Source organism: Cryptomeria japonica, chromosome 9 (assembly GCF_030272615.1).
Source record: "Cryptomeria japonica chromosome 9, Sugi_1.0, whole genome shotgun sequence".
Taxonomy (NCBI): Eukaryota; Viridiplantae; Streptophyta; class Pinopsida; order Cupressales; family Cupressaceae; genus Cryptomeria; species Cryptomeria japonica.
This window is the reverse complement of record NC_081413.1, coordinates 23,272,073-23,295,964: the sequence shown is the minus strand read 5'-3', so window position 1 is coordinate 23,295,964 and position 23,892 is coordinate 23,272,073.

Sequence of the window (23,892 nt, the reverse complement as noted above, 5' to 3'; positions counted from 1 at the left end):
TAGGTGCATTAGATGATGTACCTTTATGTAATCTCCTCATACGCTCCCTTTGTATTTCCTTTGTTGCCTCTCTTTGTCCATTCCTTCCTCTCTTGTTCTTTCCCATTGTTGATATTGATTGTCCTACACATAACATCATGATGACAATCCACAATCAAATAGCAAAAAAATAAAAAATGATCATCATTTTGTTATAATGTAAAGTAACAATGATAAAATAACTTAGAAAACAATCCAAAATACAAGACAAATCAATCATTTCAAAGAAAAATTGACCAAAAAAAAATAAAAACCTAACTGTTACTATCCCAGAAAACCATGTGCAACAACAGTGGGGCCTTCAAACAACTTGCAATGCTGGTTTTTAGGCCGTTGGGACTAAAATATGAAGATTTTCCCACAACCTGTATAGGTTATGCCAACCTAATGGGAACATTCACAATTTCTCATAACCCGTATGGGTTATGCAAAACTAGAAGTTTTGGCCTTAGTTCTGCATGACACGTACGGTTTATGTAGAAATAGGAACCAAAGAGAAAGTGGGGAGAGAGATAGAGGGAGAGAGAGGGAAATAAAGAGAAGGGAGAGAGGGTGGGAATAGGATTAAGAGAAGGGGGGAGAGAGAGAGAGAGAGAGAGAGAGAGAGAGAGAGAGAGAGAGAGAGAGAGAGAGAGAGAGAGAGAGAGAGAGAGAGAGAGAGAGAGAGAGAGAGAGAGAGAGAATAGGGGATAGGAAGAAAGGGAGATAATAGGATTAGGAGAGAGGGGAGAGAGAGAGGAGATTGGGAGAGAGGGAGAGAGAGGGAGAAGGAGAGAGAGAGGGTGAAGATGAGGAAAATAGGATAAAGAAAAGGAGAGAGAGAGAGAGAGAGAGAGAGAGAGAGAGAATAGGGGATAGGAAGAGAGGGAGAGAAAAGGATAAGGAGAGGGGGAGAAAGAGAGGAGATTGGAAGAGAGGGAGAGGGAGAGGGAGAGAGAGAGAGAGGGCAGGTATGGGGAGAATAGGATAAAGAGGAGAGAGAGAGAGAGAGAGAGAGAGAGAGAGAGAGAGAGAGAGAGAGAGAGAGAGAGAGAGAGAGAGATTGGGAAAAGGAGAGAGAGAGATGATAATATGATGAAACTATAAATATCTGGTCAACCACTGAGAGGGGGAGGGGTGAATCACTTTTTGGAAAATAAACTAAATTTTCACCAAACTTATTTTCATCTCACAATCAACTCACAATGTATACCAACTTAGACACTTTAGCAAATTTGTAGCTGCACTGTTAAACCTTACCAGGTGTTCACTAATACCAATAATAACATATTTTAGATAATTTCCAATCATTTAGATATATCTATGGAGATTTACCAATCATTCATATTAACCATACCAAAAACACATCCACAAAATCATTCACCACTTGACACAATGATTTTTCATGTGGAAACCAAAATGGGAAAAACCACAGTGGGGATGAATACCCACAAGTATTTTGAACTCTTCTAAAGTTCGCCTTGTTAGGAGCCAAGCCTAGTTAGAAGCTTATACAAGAATGTTCTGTTAGGAACAGATCCGATTAAGGACCACCTGGTAAGAGATTGACTACAAATACCCTGTTAAAGGTAATGCCCTGTTAAAGGTAACCTTAGTGGATAATTTCAAATCCAACCTAATGGATCATCTGGTTAGAGGATTTTAACAACAAGCCTGTTAAAGCTTACCCTATTAGGGGATTTCAAACTGTTGTAATGGTTAGAGAATAATAGGTTCTTTGATCGATCTAGAAATAACACTTCCTTGTTGAATCATATCCTTTACTGCTCCTATCTGCCTTCACATCATCTTGCAGACACACCTCCTGGTTCAACAACAATAACTTTCACACTTAATCAAATTTTCCAACCACTCTTTCAATCAATACATCGACCTTATAAACAAATACATTAGTTTGGTAACACAAGACAAACCCTAAAATTCTCATAGAGATTACAAACACATCAGTTCAATCTTAACCATTAGATTACATGCAATCAACTTTACATTCTTCTAGGCATCTACAACAATCTAAAGAGTTTTCAATGTTATATTCACGTATTAACCAAAAATATAGATAGTTTTCAATGTAAGTGTACAACAATCTAGGTAGTTTTCAATGTAAGTGTACAACAATCTAGATAGTTTTCAATGTTAGATTCACATATTAACTAAAAATATCTAGACACCATAGACTTACCTACATTAGGTCTGGTCCCATCATAGAGTTACACCATTGTACGATTGTTTCTGCATCTATTAACACTGCACCACCTTCGTACTTCAATTCCTCTCTGGTGAGATCTTTTTTCACACAACACAACAAGTTAATTGACCGATCTGGAAATAACACTTCCTTGCTAAAGCAGATCCTTTACTGCTCCTATCTGCCTTCACATCATTCTACAGACACACCTCCTGGTTTGGAAACAATCACTTTCACACTTAATCAAATTTGCCAACCACTCTTTCAATCAATCCATCGACCTTATAAACAAATACATTAGGTCGGTAACACAACGCAAACCCTAAAATTCTCATAGAGATTACAAACACATCAGTTTAATCTTGATCGTTAGATTAAATGCAATCAACTTTTCATTCTTCTAGGCATCTACAATCTCTCCTGGATCATCACATTTTGAATCTTGTAACACATCACACGTTTGTCACTTCATACTATGAATTTAATCATTCCCAAGACAAACGATTTTCTTTATGCTCCAAAACCTTTTCAAAACTCATCACATGCAACATGCTTTTGTGGCATCTTCATCGTCGATCATCATTCGGTTATAAATCATCACAACCGATCTCTAGGTTCCATCAGTTAGGGTTCTGCTTCTCAAATGGTTAGGGTTACCGATTGATCTTCACTGCTTCATTACCGGTTGCTTTACTGCTTCATTACTGGTTGCTATTGACATCAATTACAACACTATACTGCTTCAATGCAATCTTCATGCAACTCCAACATTCTCCCCCTTTGTCATTGATGGCAATACAAATATCAATACCAATTAATTGTCATGATTGAGAGTAAAACATATACACAGGTATAGGAATCCTGGTTTACATTTTTTAACATATACTATCCTTCAACTGTATCTTCATGTCTTTAGCTGGTAACTAGTTTGCAATCTATCTTCTCTCCTTAACATATAAGGCTATCAATCATATACTATTCTCCACCTTTGATATCAATGCCAAAGTGAAGGTAAACCATTATGTTTCTTATCCAGGCTTGACTAATCTGCAATTAGCTACTCCCCCCTGTGGAGTAGCTCCATTCTTCACCAATCCTTCTTCAATATTTTCAATAGGCTCTAGGATTGATGTCTTCCATATCTACTTAATTGACTTCATCTAGGGGTACAACCCCTAACTTACCTCTGAGATATTCAAATGTAGCCTTAGGTAGAGGCTTAGTAAAAATATCTGCTAGCTATTTTTTAGTGGAAACATGCTCCAATGATACATCTTTTCTTTAAACTTTCTCTCTCAAGAAATGATACTTCAGCTCTATATGCTTTGTCCTGGCATGTAACACCAGGTTCTTAGAAATATTTATAGCACTTGTGCTATCACAGAAAATTCTTACCGGTTCTGATATCTTTAGCTTGAAACCTTCCAATATGTGTTTCATCCAAATTGCTTGGGTACAATTCATGTAAGTTGCAACATACTCATCTTCTACCCATGATTGAGAGATACAACTCTATTTCTTGCTGCTCAAAGACACTAATCTCCCTCCAAGAAAAAATGCTCATCGGGTTCTACTTTTCTTGTCATCAACATTGATTGCCCAATCTGCATTGGTATAGAATTTTAAGTCAAAGTCTCCTGCATATGGATACCATAATCTATAATCTATTGTGCCTTTCAAGTATCTGAAAATTCTCTTGGTTGCAATTATGTGTGACTCCTTCAGATTTTTCTGAAATCTAGCAACCAATCCTACTGCATGAGAAATTTTTGATCTTCTGTGGATAACAAAATGTAGCTTATTTATCATGGATCTATATTCTTTTTCATCAACTGGTGCAGAATCATCTTCCTTTGACAATTTATAGCCTGTAACCATTGGTGTTCCAACTAGTTTACAATCTCCCATTCCAAAAGTTCTCAACACTTCTTTCACATACTTGGATTGTGTGATAAAATTTCCTTCCTTCATCTATTGGATTTGCAAACCTATGAATTTTTTTTATCTCACCTACCAGTGACATCTCAAATTCATTTTTCATTTCATTAGCAAAATCATGACACATATCATCATTACCTCCAAAAATGATATCATGAACAAATACCTCACTTACCAGTATTTTATCTCCTTCCGTCTTGAGATATATGTTACTATCTTCACTGGTTCTTTGAAAACCTATCTTCACTAAGTGAGAGTGCAATCTTTCATACCATGCTCTTGGTGCTTGTTCTAATCTGTATAGGGCCTTATGAAGCTTGCACACCATATCCTTTTCTTTAGTTAATGTATAACTATATGGCTGTTCTATGTAGACTTCTTCCAATATTCCATTTAAGAATGTTGATTTAACATCCATCTGATATACCTTAAATCCTTTGTATGCTGTAAATGCAAGTAGAGTCCTTACTCCTTCCAATCTTGCTACTGGTGCAAATGTCTCATCATAATCTTCACGTTCCTCTTGTGCATATCCTTTGCATACCAGTCTGGCTTTATTCCTGACCACTACTCCATCTTCATTTAATTTTTTTTTGAATACCCACTTTGTGCCTATTACATTCTTGTTTTCTAGTCTAGGTACCAATGACCTTGTATTATTCTTCTCTATCTGATCAAGTTCTTCTTCCATTTCCTTGATCCATTCTTCATCTGCAAAGGATTCTTTTGTTGTTCTAGGCTAAATAGTGGAGAACAAACAAATTTTTTCTCTTAGCCTTATTCTAGTTAACACACCTACATTCTTGTCTCCAATAATCTGAACGGGGCTGTGATTGAGTCTGACATACCTTGGAATAACATGATCTTGGTTTTTGAGGTTCTTCTTCTTCTTCTTCACTTTCTTCATCTTTTGCTGGACCTTCTTGTTCTGTTTGAACTAGGGCTTCTATGTTCAGTCCTCCAACTTCTGGCTTTACCAATTCCAGTTCCAAAAACAATGTGTTTGGTTCTTCTTCTTCCTTCTCCTTGCTGGTTTCTTCAGATTTTTCAGGAAATTCATCTACTCGGACATTGACACTTTCAATGATCTTCTTATTCTAGTTGCTGTAGCACTTGTAAGATTTTCTCTTGGTGGAGTAACCAAGAAATATGCCTTCATCACTTTTGGCATCAAACTTTCCAATATAATCACTTATTTTAATAAAACATCTACTACCAAATTTTTTGAAGTAACTAACATTCAGTGATCTACCATACCAGTATTCATAGGGTGTTTTGTATGTACCTCTTTTGACTAGTATCTGGTTCATTGTATAAACAATTGTGCTGACAGCTTCTCTCCAAAATGTCTTAGCTACACCTCCTTGAATTAACATAGTCCTAGCAACTTCAACCATTGACCAATTGTTCCTTTTTGCAATACCGTTCTATTGTGGTGTCCTTTGTGCATATAGCTGCCTGTTGATCCCATTGTTCTCATAGTATCTAGTGAATTCCTCTGAAGTAAATTCACCACCTTGATCAATCCTTAAACATTTCTACTTCCTTCCACTTTCATTCTCAACCAAGGCTGTGAATGTTTTAAATTTGTTGAATGCTTTTGTCTTGTCTTTCAAGAATGTGACCTAGATCATTCTTGAGAAGTCATCGATAAATATCACGAAGTACCCATCTCCTTGAATACTCCTAGTCTTCATTGGTCCACATAGGTCAGCATGAACCAAATCTAGCAAATGTTCAGCTAAGAAAGATTTTCTCTTGAAGGTTGAGGTTGTCATTTTCCCTAATTGACATTCCTTGCACAAAGCATTCATCGGTTTGTCCAAATGTGGAAATCCTCTTACTGATTTTGACTTGCTGACTCTTACAATGTTATCAAAATTCACATAGCAAAACCTCCGATGCCAAAGCCAACTATCTTCTACTTTTGCAATCAAACAACTATTGATTTTAGAGTTTAAGTAAAAAAGATTGCCCCTAGTTTGTTTTCCTGTTGCAATCAATTCACCTTTGCTTTCAAAGATCTCGTAAACTCCATTCTTGAATTCTAATGGGTAACTTTGTCATTGAGTTGAGCAACACTCAAAAGATTGTGTTTCAAACCTTCAACCTAGTAGACATCATCTGCACTACTCTTACCATTTAGGGAAATTGATTCTTTGCCCTTCACCATGCAGGGAGAGTTATTCCCAAATTTGATAACACCTCCATCAAATTCATCCAGTGTTAGGAACTTGTTTCGATCACCAATCATGTGGTGTGAACAACCATTATGAATAATCCAGTCATCTAAATTATCCAAGTGAGAGACCAATGCATTCTGTTTTGATATGTCTTCTTTGATAGCAACAAAGACAATGGCCTCATTTGTATCTTCCTCGGATTCTTCATCTGTAGTACCTTCATCCACTACAATGAAACACTTTATTTTTCCTTTCCTTTAAACTTACTAAATTTCTCTTGTTTTTCCTTGATATCTTCATTAGGACAATTAGCAACAATATGTCCTATCCAGTTACATGCAAAACATTTCAATGGTAATTTACCTCTATACTTACCGGTACCTCTGGGTAACCGCTTGGCCAAAAATGCTTCGATTTACATCAGGCTATCATCATCATCTACCTCTTAGCTGGATTTAGATTCATGACTATAACTTACTTCTCTTGTTTTCCTTACTGGTGGGGTTGAGATTGAGGCTTTAAATGTAGATTCTGACCTCTGAACATTTCCATCAAAACCATTTAATTCGAATGCAGTCAATTTACCAATGATAGAGTCAAGAGTTACCTTTGTCTTGTCAATACAGTTGAGTTCTTGAATGGCTGCAACTCAAATAACATAGACCGGTAGAAGGGTTCTCAATACCTTGCTAACCACAGTGGCATCCTCCATTGTACCTCCAACACTTTTTATTTCTCCAACTATTTCCTTGATTCTCTGACCATACTCTTGAATGTTTTCACTTTCAGCCATTCTCATGTCATCAAATTTTCCTCTGAGACTCTCTTGCTTGGCTATCCTTACATGCTCATCATCGCTATAGATTTCTTCTAGTTTCTTCCAAACTTCATATACAGTCTCCAATCCATGAACATCAACATATTCTGAATCTAACAAGGTACTGATGATGGCCTCTAATGCTTGGTTGTTCTCCTATTGCTCCTTCTTCTGATCATCTGTCAAAATTCCAATAGGCAAGTTATACTTAGAGACAACATGATCCCAATACTGGCTTCCTAAACTCTTGATGTAAATCTTCATCCTATCACTCTAGATTCTATAGTTATCTCTATTGAACTTCAGACCTTCTCTCTTCATCATTTTCTCCTGGATCTTTTCCTCAAGCTATTAGGCTTATACTCAAGAGGACCTAGAATGCTCTAATACCAATTGATAATATGACGAAACTATAAAGATCCGATCAACAATTGAAAGGGGGGGGGGGGTGAATCAGTAGTTAGAAAATAAACTTATTTTTATTTAACAATCAACTCACAAAGTATACCCATTTAGACACTTAAAAAAATCTACAGCTGCACTGTTAAACCTTACTGGTTGACCTAATACTTCAGTGATATAATGCAACAGTTCTAAAAATTAACTATCCTTTGACCAAAACCTTAAACTACTTCACTAATACCAAAAATAACATATTTCAAATCATTGCCAATCATTCAGATATATCTATGTAGATTTACCAATCATTCATATTAACCATACCAAAAACACATCCACAAAATCATTCACCACTTGACACAATGATTTTTCACATGGAAACCCAAATGGGAAAAACCATAGTGGGGATGAATACCCACAAGTATTTTGAACTCTTCTAAAGTTCACCCTGTTAGGAGCCAAGCCTGGTTAGAAACTTATACAAGAATGTTCTGTTAGGAACAAATCCGGTTAAGGACCACCCAATTAAGGGATTGCCTACAAATACCTTGTTAAAGGTAATACCCTGTTAAAGGTAACCTCAGTGGAGGATTTCAAATCCAAGCTAATGGATCTCTTGGTTAGAGGATTTTAACAAATATCTTGTTAAATATTACCCTGTTAGGGGATTTGAAACTGCTGTAATGGTTAGAGAACAACAGGTTCTTTGACCGATCTGGAAATAACACTTCCTTGCTGAATTAGATCCTTTACTACTCCTATCTGCCTTCACATCATTCTGCAGACACATCTCTTGGTTCAGCAACAATCACTTTCACACTTAATCAAATTTGCCAACTACTCTTTCAATCAATCCATCGACCTTATAAACAAATACATTAGGTTGGTAACACAACACAAACCCTAAAATTCTCATAGAGATTACAAACACATCAGTTCAATCTTGACCATTAGTTTACATGCAATCAACTTTACATTCTTCTAGGCATCTACAACCGCTCCTAGATCATTGCATTTTGAATCTTGTAACACATCATGCATTTGTAACTTCATACTACAAATTTGATCATTCCCAAGACAAACGGTTATCTTTACGTGCCAAAACCTTTTCAAAACTCATCATGTGCAACATGCTTTCGTGGCATCTTCATCACTGATCATCATTTGGTCATAAATCATCACAACCGATCTCCAAGCTCCATCAGTTAGGGTTACCAGTTGATCTTCACTGCTTTATTACCGGTTGCTTTACTTCTTTATTATTGGTTGCTATTGACATCAATGACAACACTATACTTCTTCAATGCAATCTTCATGCAATTCCAATAGGAGATTGGGAAAAGGAGAGAGAGAGAGAGAGAGAGAGAGAGAGAGAGAGAGAGAGAGAGAGAGAGAGAGAGAGAGAGAGAGAGAGAGAGAGAGAGAGAGAGAGAGAGAGAGAGAGAGAGAGAAGGGGAGGGAGAGGGGGGAGATAAAGAGAGAGAAGGGGGAGATGGTGAGAATAGGATAGGATAGAGAGAGAGAGAGAGAGAGAGAGAGAGAGAGAGAGAGAGAGAGAGAGAGAGAGAGAGTAGGAGAAGGAGGAGAGGGTGAGAGACATGAGGTAGAGAGAGAACGAGAAGGAAAAGAGGATGAGAGATGAGGTAGAGAGAGAAGTGTGAGGGGGAGAGACATGAGGTAGAGAGAGAACGAGAAGGAAAAGAGGATGAGAGATGAGGTAGAGAGAGAAGTGTGAGGGGGAGAGATATGAGATAGAACTCAAGAAGCATAATTAGGGCTCAGAATAGACAAAGATGGTGATGGGGGAAGGAAGATGAGAGATAAAAAAAGAAGAGAGACATGCATGTATACAAACATATATACATATATCTATATAAATATATGTATATATAACTATAGATATGCATAAATACATACATAAACACATATTATATATGTATGTCTATACATATGTGTAGTAAATGCTAAGTTTACAAGCATATACTCACTTTTTCTTTGGAACTAGTTTTGAATGGTACATGTGATTAAATACATAAGGAGGCTTGCTTCAATATGAGAGGAAGACTCTTTAAATATATTCACTTGGAAGTCCATCCAGAAAAGAACAAGATTTTGCAATCAAGGTAAATATGTAATAAAGATAAAGATCAAATATAATGACGTGGTAGAAATACCTAGATATAAAGATATAATTATTGAAATTTTTTGAGTTAAACGATCTTTCTAATTTCAACCTCGACTACTAATCTCTTAGGAATACTTTTAAATACATATTTATAATGATAAAATTTAAAATCTTTAACACAAATTAACAAACTAATGACTAATTTTCTAAAAAGATCGATTTCAAATACAAAATTTGAATTATAATAAATGAACAAAATTACCCAACATAATTTAGTAGATATCACATCACAACCCTTGACAACATTATGTATTTACAAAAACACAAAATATCATATAAAGGTGAAAACCATCCCAAAACTTGTATACATTGATACATAGTAAAACAAGAGTGTAATAGAAGTTTCATTTTATAATCTCATAAAATAGATATGAATTTGTTAAAGAGTAGTAGATATCGAAAAAATGGAGAGAGTTAAATTTAAGTACATCTTGATTAGGACCCAAAACTTGCCTATCTTCATGACATAGATATTGTGAAATATATATACTTGGTCTAGTTTTTGAGTATATTAGTTTTGTCTAGTTTTTTTATTTTTATTTTTATTGATATTTTGGACACACCATAATTTAATTATTTTTGTTTTTTCTTAAGACTTATCACTCAAATGTTTTATTTATTTATTTTTTATGTTCAATTTTTTTGTCTTTTAGTTTCTAGTAGTTTGTTTATCTTAGATTTTGGATAGGATCTTATATTTTCTCATCTTTGTCTTTTAGTATATTAGTTTTGTCTAGTTTTTTTGTCTTTTAGAATATTAGTTTTGTCTAGTTTTTTTTGAAATTTGAATCCTATTTTCCAAGGATGATATTTCAAGAATACAATGATTATTCTTTAGCACGGGTGTAAAAATTTCAAATTCATGTATTTATAGTTGTGTATTTAAGGGCATCATCTTAGGTTATTCACACATTATCAAATCATGGCATAACCAAAGTCATATTTTTAAAGAGCATATGATATCCTCTCTTTGTATAGGGACATTAGTCAAAGCATATGTTAAACATAATTAATGACACTCAACCTATCAACAATCAACAATTGACATTCATTATCAATGCATGTTCAAAATGTACTCACTAATAATATAACCATCCATTGACTCACATAAAAAACCTACAATTAGGGATTGAGTTTGTTAATATTCATTGCCATCCACATGCATTAACTTCCTTTACCGCCTCACTATCTCTCAACTTTTAATATTAATTTAGTCTCAATGACAAATGCTTGACTATGACAAAAATAATTCCTATACTTCAACCCTTGCATTCACAAATTTAGATCGCCACCCTAATAAGTTTTAACATTATTAAATATGATCCAAATATTAAATCTAAAACCTTAATAATAAAAGGATAAAATTTCAAATAAAAACCTTAGGTCATGGTGAAATGTGAGTTTCACTAGAAATATTATAATAATTAAAATCACATCTACATAAATATCTAGGATAATCATTTATAAAAAACATTAATTTCATCAGATTTCCACAATCCATAAGTTTAACAAGTATTTGCTTATGGGTTTGATTGTGTGTCTTTTTTTGAATCAACATTTTGGATCACACTCAGTGATCCATCATCAGGATGTAAGAGAGTGCAAGGATATGTAAGAATGTCAATTGTAGACTTAGACTTAGACTCACTTAAGGTGAAATATAAGGGGGGAAGGGGAGAAAGGAAGAGGCACAAGAGCCAAGGAGATAAAGGAGACCAAGAGAGACAAGAAAAAAAAAAATGAAATGACAAAAATGCCAAAACAAATTAAAACAACTAAAGGAAAACACAAAGAAAAAGGCTCCCAATAAGAATAAAGTAAACAATGACATACAAACACATAAAAATAAGAAGGATAGACCAGTAATAAGTAAGCCAATACCCAGAAAAGAAAAAGGAATTAAGACAACAAAGCCAAAAAATATAAAAATTGGGACAAATGAAAAGAATAAAGAAAACACATAATATATGCGCGCGCACGCACACACACACACATATGTACACACACACACACACATATGTATATATGTATATATATACATACATACATATATACATACATACATACATACATATATACATACATACATACATACATATATAGACACACACACACACACATATATATATGTATGTATGTATATATGTATGCATGCATGTATATATGTATGTATGTATGTATATATATTGTGATGCTAAAAATGTAGTATATAAGAAAGGCATACACATATAATGAGACAATAAAACATAAATGGAAAGCTTAATTGAAAAATAGATTAAAAATGCAAACCATAAGCCTTCCTTGAAATGTCACATTTTCCTCTATTCTTGAGGACCTTGAAGGTGTTGGATTGATTGGCTCTCAACGAAGCAATGACCTCCAAAGTCGCAACTCAAGAGTTAAGTAGCTACTTGATCATGATTGATTATGCAAATGATATGAAATGCAATGCTATGGTTAATCCAAAATGCTAATTACTAGATGATTGAAATAAAAATTTCCTATAGTAATGATGATAAAAATATGAATGCAAGGGATCCTTATTGCTCCAAAATGGGGAATATTTATAGGAATTCCAAGGCCAAAGCTGAGGTGGCAGTAATCAACGGTCAAGATTGAGTATGAAGATATCAAGGGTGAAAATGGAGGAGGTTGGAGATGAGGTTGGAGAGAGGGACGCTTGTCATCTCTTTTGTGACAAGTGCCAAGGAGCCTTTCTCCTATGAGGGCAAGTGTCCAAGGGAGGAGACATGTGGTATACATGCCATGTGTCTCAAGGGGAGAATATCCACACCATAAGAGGTTAGGATGTGCAATATAGGATAGGGTTAGTTAAAACCAGTGTTAGGTGGAATGGGTTAGGTTAGAGGGATGGTTAGGGTAGGGGATGGTTAGGTTAGTTGGTTAGAAGTTAGGAGGCATGTGGGTAATTTGAATTTAAAAATTCAAATAATAGGAAAAGGTTAATTAACTTTCAACCACTCATAAATTGATTTGTTTTAATTAATTAGGGGATTAGAAGGAATGAATCAAAGGGGACTATTGAAATGAACCTATTAAATAAATCCTTAGATTTATTAATAAGTAGATGAATTGGAGAATTTAATCAAATTTCTAATGAATTCAATTAAATTGAGAAGGGGGATTAATTAAATAATTGATTATTTAATTAATTATCTTCAGACCATTTTTAGGTGTATACATTTTGCCCCTCTTTGAAGAGAGGTGTGATGGCGTGTTGATTCAAAGAATAATCTCATTTTTGATGATGGTGATGTGATATTGGTTCGATAGGATGCCCTAGACATTGATTGATAAATTGTGGTATGATGATGCCCCCTCGGGAGATCAATTGAGATAATGACCTTTGGAGTGTTTGGATTGTTGCAAAATTGATTTCTCGATTAGAAATGATTTGACTTCCATAACATTGATTGATGGAAGTGCGATTTCTTTGATCATTATGATGTGGTTCTGGATGTGATGATTGATAAAGCTTGATTGAATTGATAAGATTGATTAGATTGATTAGATTGATGAGATTGAGATTTAGTCTAGTTTCAAGAATGAAACCTCCTATATAAGACAAAGATGATCAAAGCGTCTGGTTTCAGGAATAATATATCATGTATAAGACTTGATCAGAACGTTTGGTTCTAGGAAAGATACATCATGTAGAAGATATGATAGAATATATTAGATGAGATCGATTAATAGAATTGATAAGATTGATTGGATAAAGAACTAACAGTTTGTTGATATCATGTTGCAGGAAGATGCATATATGTTGATGTGGGTTCATTTGAGGGGGTAGCATAAGATATGCGTTGGGTTGACAATATCTGTAGAGAGATGAGTCATCATTCTGATTGTGTATACACCTATGATGATATATTGATGATTCTTGTGATATATTTGGCCTCGGATAAGATGAGATTTTGTGATCCCATGCAAAATGAAATGCAAGATAAATGCAAATGCAATGCGGCGATTGGACTGGCCATGTGGTCATTTCTTTGTTTCATCATTGAGCCTTTAAAATATGGGAAGTGAGTGCAAACATCAATGGTATAATTGAACCATGATGACCTGAGTACTACTTTCCTGGGTTTTGATATTGCAAGTTAGCACAAGCATCGACGTATAATTAAACCAAGATGACCTGAGTGTTTCTTGGGTAAAACAGGCAGTATTAACCATTTCTATATGCAAGTCTGAAATGTCTTCTATGATACTCCAATGATCATGTCTAGAGACAACTTTGCACATATTAACGATTAATTTATAGACAACAGACAAAATAATATCACGTTCCTTCCTTGTTCCTCTAGTCAAAGACATCTTGGAGTCACTCAGAAATCACGATAGTGAAAAATCAAGATAAAATAGTTGAACCATTATTGTCAAAGTGTTAAAATCATTAGTCAAAAGATATCATCCATTGATATGTATTTGTCATGTTTAGACTGATATGTGATAGTTGATGGTTGACAATTTAATCTTATGTTTAATGTCGGATGTGTCTCAATTTTTGCTTGACAAGTGTTGCCTAACTATTGTTCTACCTATTTGATTAAGCTCAAAATGATCGAAACTTTTGCCCCTAGCTAGGTGTAGGATTTTACCCCAAACCTAGAAACAAATTCATTATAATATACCCAATGATCCAAACCATGGCGAGAAATCACCTGTGATGCCTGCATATGTACATAGGCTTTATGATGGATATGAACAACGCTGATGGAGAAATGAATGCGAGCAGAAGGATGGATGAACCAATAGATGAAAGAGCTAGCTAATAGATAGCGCCTGTTCGACAGGTTTTCACCATCTGTTTTTATTGCACTTTTTCTCATATGTTATTTTTTCATTGTTTTCACTGTTTTTGTACTTTTTGTTTTTTCATTGTTGTTGGATTTTTCTACTTTTTCATTGTTTTTGGATTTTTCTACCTTTTCAGACATAAAACTTCTTCAGATGCATGCTATTGATCGATTCCTTGAGCTGATCCCCATCCTATGTTGATAGCTGATATGCCCCTGACCCAAATACTACTGTGACCACAAACAAACCTAACTAGTTTGGTTCAAACTTTCCTTTCTGTTCTCGATCTGACTGGTTTCATGGATTTTCCTTTAGTACTAGTTCTCCAACTTGAAAGACTCGTGGTTTGACCTTGTGATTATAAGTTTGGCACATTCTTTGCCGATGTACCTTTAAATGATCAAGAGCATTTTGTCTTCGTTCATGGATCAATTCTAACTCTTGCAATCTAGATTCTCGTTGTTCTTCATCGGGGATAAGACCTTTTAATGATACTTGTAGAGAAGGTATCTTTACTTCTATCGACAATATTGCTTCTGATCCATAAACAAGAGAGAAAGGTGTGGCACCTGTGGGTGTGCGGGTACTAGTACGATAGGCCCATAGAGCAGGATTCAATTGAATATGCCAATCTCTGCTTGCATCAGTCATTGTCTTTTTGAGGATTTTCAAATAGTTTTGTTTGATGCTTCTGGTTGCCCATTCCCTTGTGGATAGTAGGGTGTGGAAAATCTATGTTGGATTTTGAATTTCTCACATAGTTCTTGGACATCCTGATTCTTGAATGGTCACCCATTATCAGTGATAATGGTCATGGGTATTCCATAGTGATAGATGATGTAGTTCAAGATAAATGCAACGATTTGTTTTCCTGTGATATTGATGAGAGGTACTACCTCAATCTATTTTGTGAAATATTCTGTAGCTACAAGGATGAATTTGTGACCATTGGATGAAGAAGGATTTATCTTTCCTACTAGATCAAGACCCCATTGGCAGAAAGGCCAAGATATTGCCAAAGCATGAAGTTCTTGTGCTAGTGCATGAATCAAATTCCCATGGATTTGACATTGTTTGCATGTTTTAGCTATATGAAAAGAATCTTGTTCCATAGTTGGCCAATAATAGCCCAAGCATATGAGTTTTTTTGAAAGGGTAAGACCACTTGAATGAGTGCCACAAATGCCGTTATGGACTTCATTTAAGGCCTTCTCAGATTATTTTTGTTCGAGACATCTTAAAAGAGAACCGTCTAGACCTCGTTTAAATAGGGTATCTGTGACAAGAGTATAATGGGAGGATTGACAAATAAAGTTTCTCTTTTGATTTTTTGACAAATCAAGAGGGAGGGTGTTATCTTTCAGGTATGTATAAGTTTGGCCATAGCGGGAGGAATCATGCCCAACAAGGTGACAAATAGTTTGGGAATCAGGACAATTATGAGTAGGGTAAAACAACTCTTCTACCAGGAATTCATAATGCTCTTGATTTTCCTGTGTCTGAATTAGAGAAGCAAGCGTTGCCATGACATCTGCTGTTTTGTTGTCATTCCTTGGAATTTGCTCAAAAGTTATTTCTACAAAATACTTCTTGAAATCATCTACCACCTTTTTGTAAGGCATTAGTTTGTCATCCTTTGTTTGGTAATCATCATTAATTTGATTGATGATGAGTTGAGAGTCTCCAAAGACTTGAAGTTGTGTAATGTTCCATTCTATAGCCATTTTGATACCTGTAACCAAAGCTTCATATTCTGCTGTGTTGTTGGTGCATGGAAAGCTTAATTTGTATTCTTTGAGAATTACGTGACCTTGTGGTGTGATGAATAAAATACTTTCTCCTGATCCATGTTGTGTCCCATTATTGATGCCTTCTCTTGGACTGATATTTGGGTGAGATATTATAAGATTTGGATCTAACCCTGGAGTGTTTGCATATGATTGGGTAAAATTGATTTGCCATCTTTTGAAGGGTTCCAAATATTTTTGCCCTTCATGTTTTGATAGAGAGATTTCTGGATGTAGATCAATTATGCCAATGGTAACTGCCTCTGTTGGTTCTATCAACATAGATGACCTCTCTTGATAGTATTCGAGTAAGATGTCAAATCTCCCATATTTCGGCGCCTCGAGGAGGTTTTCACCATTCGAAGCGTCCTTTATTTTTACTTTTTCTCTGTCTAATGTTTCCAGTAAATAGTTTTCAGCATTAGACCTAATATTGCTTTCTTTATTTTCACTTTTGTGACTAGGAGATTTGGTACCCACTTGACTCAAAGATACGTTAGTGAAATTCTTGGTAGAAGTTGTTGTGGGTTTGATTGCATTAAGATATAAGAATATGGCATGGTCATTAGAAAAGGTATTAATGGTAGTATGTCTTTCATTTTCCCAATCCATAAGTTCATGATGGATTAAGGGTAAAGGATCCTCAGGGTGAATTGTTTCAAAGATATTAGGGGTCATGATAGAGATGTCAGAGCTTTCAATATGAATTTCAATTTCTAGAACGATACTCTCGTCAGAATGACCTCGCACAAGTAACTCCTGATTGTCCTCGATTAAGTCCAAGTCAACCGAATGTGATTCTAATTCAAGCGGGATAGTTCCTAATGTTTATCCTGCATATGCATGAATTACACCAATACCTACATTTGCTTCTTCCCTTTCAATTTCAAGTTGCTCTTGTTTGTTGTTCCATGATAATGAATATTATTGGTTTCATCGATCTCTTAGTTGCATTTGTTTTTCCATGCTTGATAGAATTAAGGCAAATGATTGTTACTTGGAAGGTGTGCTTGAAGATGATGTCTCTCTGTTATGTGGAACAATGACCTCTTGAGCTGGTTTCAGATTATTATAATATTGTAATGGATTTGAGTCTGCTGAGATTGTGATTTCCTGCCCATTGTATGGAAATTTCAAGCACTAATGACATGTTGATGGAATAGCTTGTATGTCATGTATCCATGGTCTTCCCATGAATATGTTGTATGGTAAGTCCAAGTCTAGAACTTGGCATGCTGTCTCTTTCTACAAAGGTCCCACTTTGATGGGTAATATTACAATTCCTTTAGAGGAATGCTCTTCCTCATCATATGTTCTGAATGTGATCTTTTTCGGAGGATCAACTACATCTTCAGAATAACCTAGCGCACAGACAAGACTCAATGAGAAAATGTTTAAGCCATCTCCCCCATCTATTAGGACATGTTTAACGAGTGTTCTATGAAATAAGACTTCAATTTGCAAGGGAGCATTATGGGGATGTTGCAAGGAATCAATGCTTAGATATGAAGGAGATGGGCTTTGGATAAGATCCTCTGAAATAGGTTTGATGGCCATTATGGATATCCCTTGGGGAACTTCATCTTTGGGTGTATTATTTGGTGAGGAGTAGGAATAGATGCCTTTGGAGATTCAATTTTCTTATGGGGGAATGAGCCATTGCTAGACATAGGTGCATGATTGTGATCTTTCTCATCAAAATCCTTTAGGGATCTCTTTAAGAGTTGCATAAAAGAGCCACCTTTCCTTGCAGATGTATTTGAATCTTTGTGAGGTTTTGACATAGTTGGCTTTTGATTTTGGACTTTTTGGATTTCTCTGATATGTTGACTTGTTATGTCTTCTTGTATTTTGCTTTGGCATTCCATGTTTCTATAATCTTCAACTATTTTGAATGTTTCAATTTCCATTTCAACGATCTTATGTCTCTATGTTCTAGTTAAAATGAGCATATATGTGTTCTAAATGTTTTGTGAGGTTTAAATCTTCTATAATGTGTCACAATAAGTGATTAATTGTTGAGGTAAAAATTATAGATGGATAGACACGAAATGATCTTTTTAAGTATTTACTTGTTTACAAGTTTTTTGATCTTTGTTTTGGAGTGCAAATTTTATGATTTTTGATATGACCAATTTCAATAGGAATGATATATCCTATGATAGAGAACGAGGTTAATCTGATCAAGCATTGTAGTTTCGTGATAAAGGATGATAGATCCTGATGAGTAACTATGTTTGAACAATCAATTTATCAAAGAAAATGTGATGTTGCACTTTAAGTTGTTAGATCTCAAACTTGTTGGAGATGAATACTTGAGAACCTTAGTGTGTCTAGTCTTGAATCTGTTTTGACTAAAGATAACCTGATTAAATGATCCAAGAAGATGACCCAGTCTCTATGTTTGGCTGTCTAAGAAATGGGTTATTTTTGTTTTATGATTTTGGTGCAGTTTACCAGAAATGTTCACAAAATGACTAGAAACGCTGCTATACTAACCAAAAATGCTGCTATATGGACCCGAAATGCTGACAAACTGACTAGAAACACTGATAAACTGACTGAGAACACTACTATACTAACCAAAAATGCTAATAAATGGATTGAGAACACTACTATACTGACCAAAAATGATGCTATATTGACCATAAATGCTGCTATATGGACCAAAACTGATGCTATATTGACCAAAAATGCTGCTATATGGACCAGAAACGCTAACAAACTGACCAGAAACACTGACAAACTAGCCGAGAACGCTACTATACTGACTAGAAATGCTGACAAACTAACCAGGAACACTGAGGAACATACCAAATAATGCTATTCTGTAGTGTAGTGACTCTAAAGTTTAAAACAATGATGTTTGGACTCAATAAATTGGGTGTTTGAAATTAGGAGATTGTTGTTTTGACCTAACTTTTTGATTTTTAGACTTAGATAACTGAAATTTAGACCTAGCAAGCACATACTAGGAGATCTAGTGTTGAAACATGAGCAATTTGACATTCGACCCAAAAGAGCTAACGTTTAGACCAAGAGAGCTAACATTTGGACCGTAAGAGCTGACGTTTAGACCAAGAGAACTGATGTTTAGATCAAGAGTGTCGACCTCTAGACCAAGAACTCTGAAGCTTAAACTAGTGATGTTAGAACTTAGATAATGGTTATTTTGACTCCAAGAGTTGATGTGTAGACTAAGAAAATCGATGCTTATACCTAGCAAGCTCAACCTTGGAGAGTTAATGTTGAGATATGAAAAAGCTAACATTCATACCAAGAGAGTTGACGTTTAGACCAGAAGAGTGATTGTTTGGACCATAGGTGCAACTGTTTGGACCATAGGTGTGACTGTTCGGAACGTAGGTGCAACTATTTGGACCGTAGGTGTGACTGTTTGAACCGTATGTGCGACTGTTTGGACCGTATGTGCGACTGTTTAGACTGAAAGAGCTAATCTAATGTGAAACTTGTAAATTTGACAATTTGAGGTTTGAGTTTGCAATTTTATTTGTATTTCAATGGATGATATCTTGACTAGACTGAAAGTGCGACTGTTTGGATTGTAGGTGCGACTATTTGGACCGTATGTGCGATTGTTTGGACCATATGTGAAACTGTTTGGACCATAGGTGCGATTGTTTGAACTGTAGGTGCGACTGTTTGAACCGTATGTGCGACTATTTGGACCGAAAGAGTTAATCTGATGTGAAAATTGTAAATTTGACAATTTGAGGTTTGAGTTTGCAATTTTTGTTGTATTTCAATGGATGATATCTTGAGTGGACTGAAAGTGCGACTGTTTGGACTGTAGGTGCGACTATTTGGACCGTAGGTGCGACTATTTGGACCGTATGTGTGACTGTTTGGACCATAGGTGTGACTGTTTGAACCGTATGTGCAACTATTTGAACTGTATGTGCTACTGTTTGGACCAAAAGAGCTAATATGTTGTGAAACTTGTAAATTTGACAATTTGAGGTTTGAGTTTGCAATTTTTGTTGTATTTCAATGGATGATATCTTGACTTGACTAAAAGTGTGTCTATTTGGACTGTAGGTGCAACTGTTTGGACCATAGGTGTGACTATTTGGACCATATGTACAACTGTTTGGACCGTATGTGTGACTGTTTGAATCGTATGTGCGACTGTTTGGACCGAAAGAGCTAATTTGTTGTGAAACTTGTAAATTTGACAATTTGAGGTTTGAGTTTGCAATTTTTGTTGTATTTCAATGGATGATATCTTGACTTGAATTACAAACACAAAATTCAGATTGTATTTTTGTCCCAAAGGACACATAAAGTGTATGTTCAAGAAGCTTTAAAGAAAGCCCAAGTTTTCATGGGTTTTGAACAATTGAAAACACATCATTCTGTCTATCTTAAGGAGATTGGCTTCATTATTAGTTCTTAGCCCACACTTGGTACCCTGTTAGCTCAAACAACCTTGTCACCCCCAAAAGGGTGCCCGTGTTTTTGCCTTTGTGAGAGCTAGTGGAGTCCCATTATGAGCCCAGCAATAAGGTCTCAAAAAGGGAGTTCACACATACTCTCAAGAGGGACATATGGTGAGTATCTTAAGGAGAGATTCTTCCCCCTCCCTACACTAAGAATTTAATAATGTTTGGAGGTAAATAAGGAAGCTTCTAATTTTAATTGGAACTAGTAAGGGATCCATTCAGCACGTCGGGGTATAAACTAAATTAAGAGGTCTCCCAGCCTTGAAAACCAAGGTTTGATATACCCGAAGGTACGAAGGAGAGATATTCCTGAGCACTGTCCTTGACTTGATTTTCATCAAATCATGTTTAGTTTATAGTGAGTTGGAGTACTTGGCATTAGCCGTTCCCACTTGGGTCATTCCCTTCTCACCAGCCTTAATGGCTTTGGCCTTATAAGCTCCTCGAGAGGGAAGACTGGCTAAAGATATGCACCATTGAAAGAAAAAGATGATTTTGGCTTTTTGATCACCTAAGAAAGGTGAGAGCATACTCGCCTATCATCAAAACACATAAGACATGTTTGTTCATTTCCATTGTAATTAGTCTATGTGCCTAGTTTAACAAAAATAAGTGCAAAATCCTGTGGCTGCAAACAAAGTTAGTAGTTTATATTGCATTCTTTGATGGTGAAATAGTTTATGACTCTAGTCTTTCACAATGAAATAAGTACCTACAAAACAAATAATCTGCAAATTAGGTTCAGGAAAATGACAGTCCAAAAGAAGAAATAAGGAATGCAAAATACAACATTTGCAAAATCAATAAAAAATTGAAAACGTCATCAAATTGACCAAGAACACCATCATATGTGCCAAGAACGCTACCAAATGGACCCAAAACGCTACTCTGCACTCCAGAAACGCTACTCTGCACACCAGAAATGCTATTCTACACACCAAAAATGCTATTAAACTGATTGAAAATGCTATAAAATATACCAGAAATGCTACAGAACATACCAAAAATGCTAAGGTACAGACTGAAAACGCTAAAACAAAGAAAAACATAAAAATAGAGTTGAAAAGTCTCCCATAAACACCATTTGAGATGTTGGGATGCTACAATAGAGACCAAGAACACAATTCGGGAGCCCAAGAGAGCTAATCTACACACTTAAAGAGCTAATCAACCTGTCAATGAAATTTCCTACAAGCAAACTTGTTAAAGATCAAAGGGGCTAGGCCCCACGGTGGGCACCAATTAATGTGATGTTAAAAATGTGGTATATAAGAAAGGTATACACATAGAATGAGACAATAAAACATAAATGGAAAGCTTAATTGAAAACTATATTAAAAATGCAAACCATAAGCCTTTCTTGAATTGTCCCATTTTCCTCTATTCTTGAGGATCTTGAAGGTGTTGGATTGATTGGCTCTCAGTGGAGCAATGACCTCCAAAGTGGCAACTCAAGAGTTGAGTAGCTACTTGATCATGATTGATTATGCAAATGATATGAAATGCAATGCTATGATTAATCCAAAATGCTAATTACTAGATGATTGAATTCAAAATTGCCTATAGTAATGATGATAAAAATATGAATGCAAGGGATCCTTATTGCTCTAAAATGGGGGATATTTATAGGAATTCCAAGGCCAAAGCTGAGGTGGCAGGAATCAACGGTCAAGATTGAGTCTGAAGATATCAAGGGTGAAACTGGAGGAGGTTGGAGAAGAGGTTGGAGAGAGGGACACTTGTCATCTCTGTGGTGACAAGTGTAAAGGAGCCTTTCTCCTAAGAGGGCAATTGTCCAAGGGAGGAGACATGTGGTATACATGCCATGTGTCTCAAGGGGAGAAGATCCAAACCATAGGAGGTTAGGATGTGCAAGATAGGATAGGGTTAGTTAAACCCAGGGTTAGGTGGAATGGGTTAGGTTAGAGGGATGGTTAGGCTAGGGGATGGTTAGGTTAGGTTAGGTGGTTAGAAGTTAGGAGGCATGTGGGTAATTTAAATTTAAAAATTTAAATAATAGGAAAAGGCTAATCAACTTTCAAGAACTCATAAATTGATTTGTTTTAATTAATTAGGGGATTAGAAGGAATGAATTAAAGGGGACTATTGAAATGAACCTATTAAATAAATCCTTAGATTTATTAATTAGTAGATGAATGGGGGAATTTAATCAAATTGCTAATGAATTCACTTAAATTGGGAAGGGGGATTAATTAAATACTTGCTTATTTAATTAATTATCTTCAGACCATTTTTTAGGTGTATATATGTATATATGTATGTATATATTTATGTATGTATATGTACATACACATACATACATACATATATATATATATATATATATATATATATATATATATATGAATACATGTATATATATAGATATATATATATATAGATAGATAGAGAGAGAGAGAGAGAGAGAGAGAGAGAGAGAGAGAGAGAGAGAGAGAGAGATGAAATATATAAATGAGTCCAACCATATATATATGGTTGCACTTATATATATATTTTTAATTTTTATTTATTTATTTATATTTCATTTATTTGCTTTTCTTTCCACATATATATATATATATATATATGTATGTATGTACATTTCTATGTATATACATGCACATGTATATCTATATTCATATACATACATAAAAACATACATGCATGCATATGTCTATACATACATACATACATACATACATACATACATACAAACAAACTTATATGCACGTGTGAACAAACCTACAAACCCACAAACACACAAACAAGCAAAAAATAACAATGAAGAATTAAAAAAATATAATAAAATAAATAAATGAATAAATAACATGAAGCAATAGGAAATACAAACAAATAAAATAAATGGCAAAACCAAAGAAGGAAGATGAAAATAATAAACCGAGATAAAGCACCCACATTAAAGAAGAAAGATAGAAGAACGAGAAAACCACAAGGACATAAAGGAGAATGGGCTGAAAGGGAAGGGGGGAGGGGTGAAAGGAAGGAGAGAGAAGTCAAGGAGGGGAGCGACAGTCGGAATTTAAGTTATACAAAAGAGGATGTCAAGAGAGG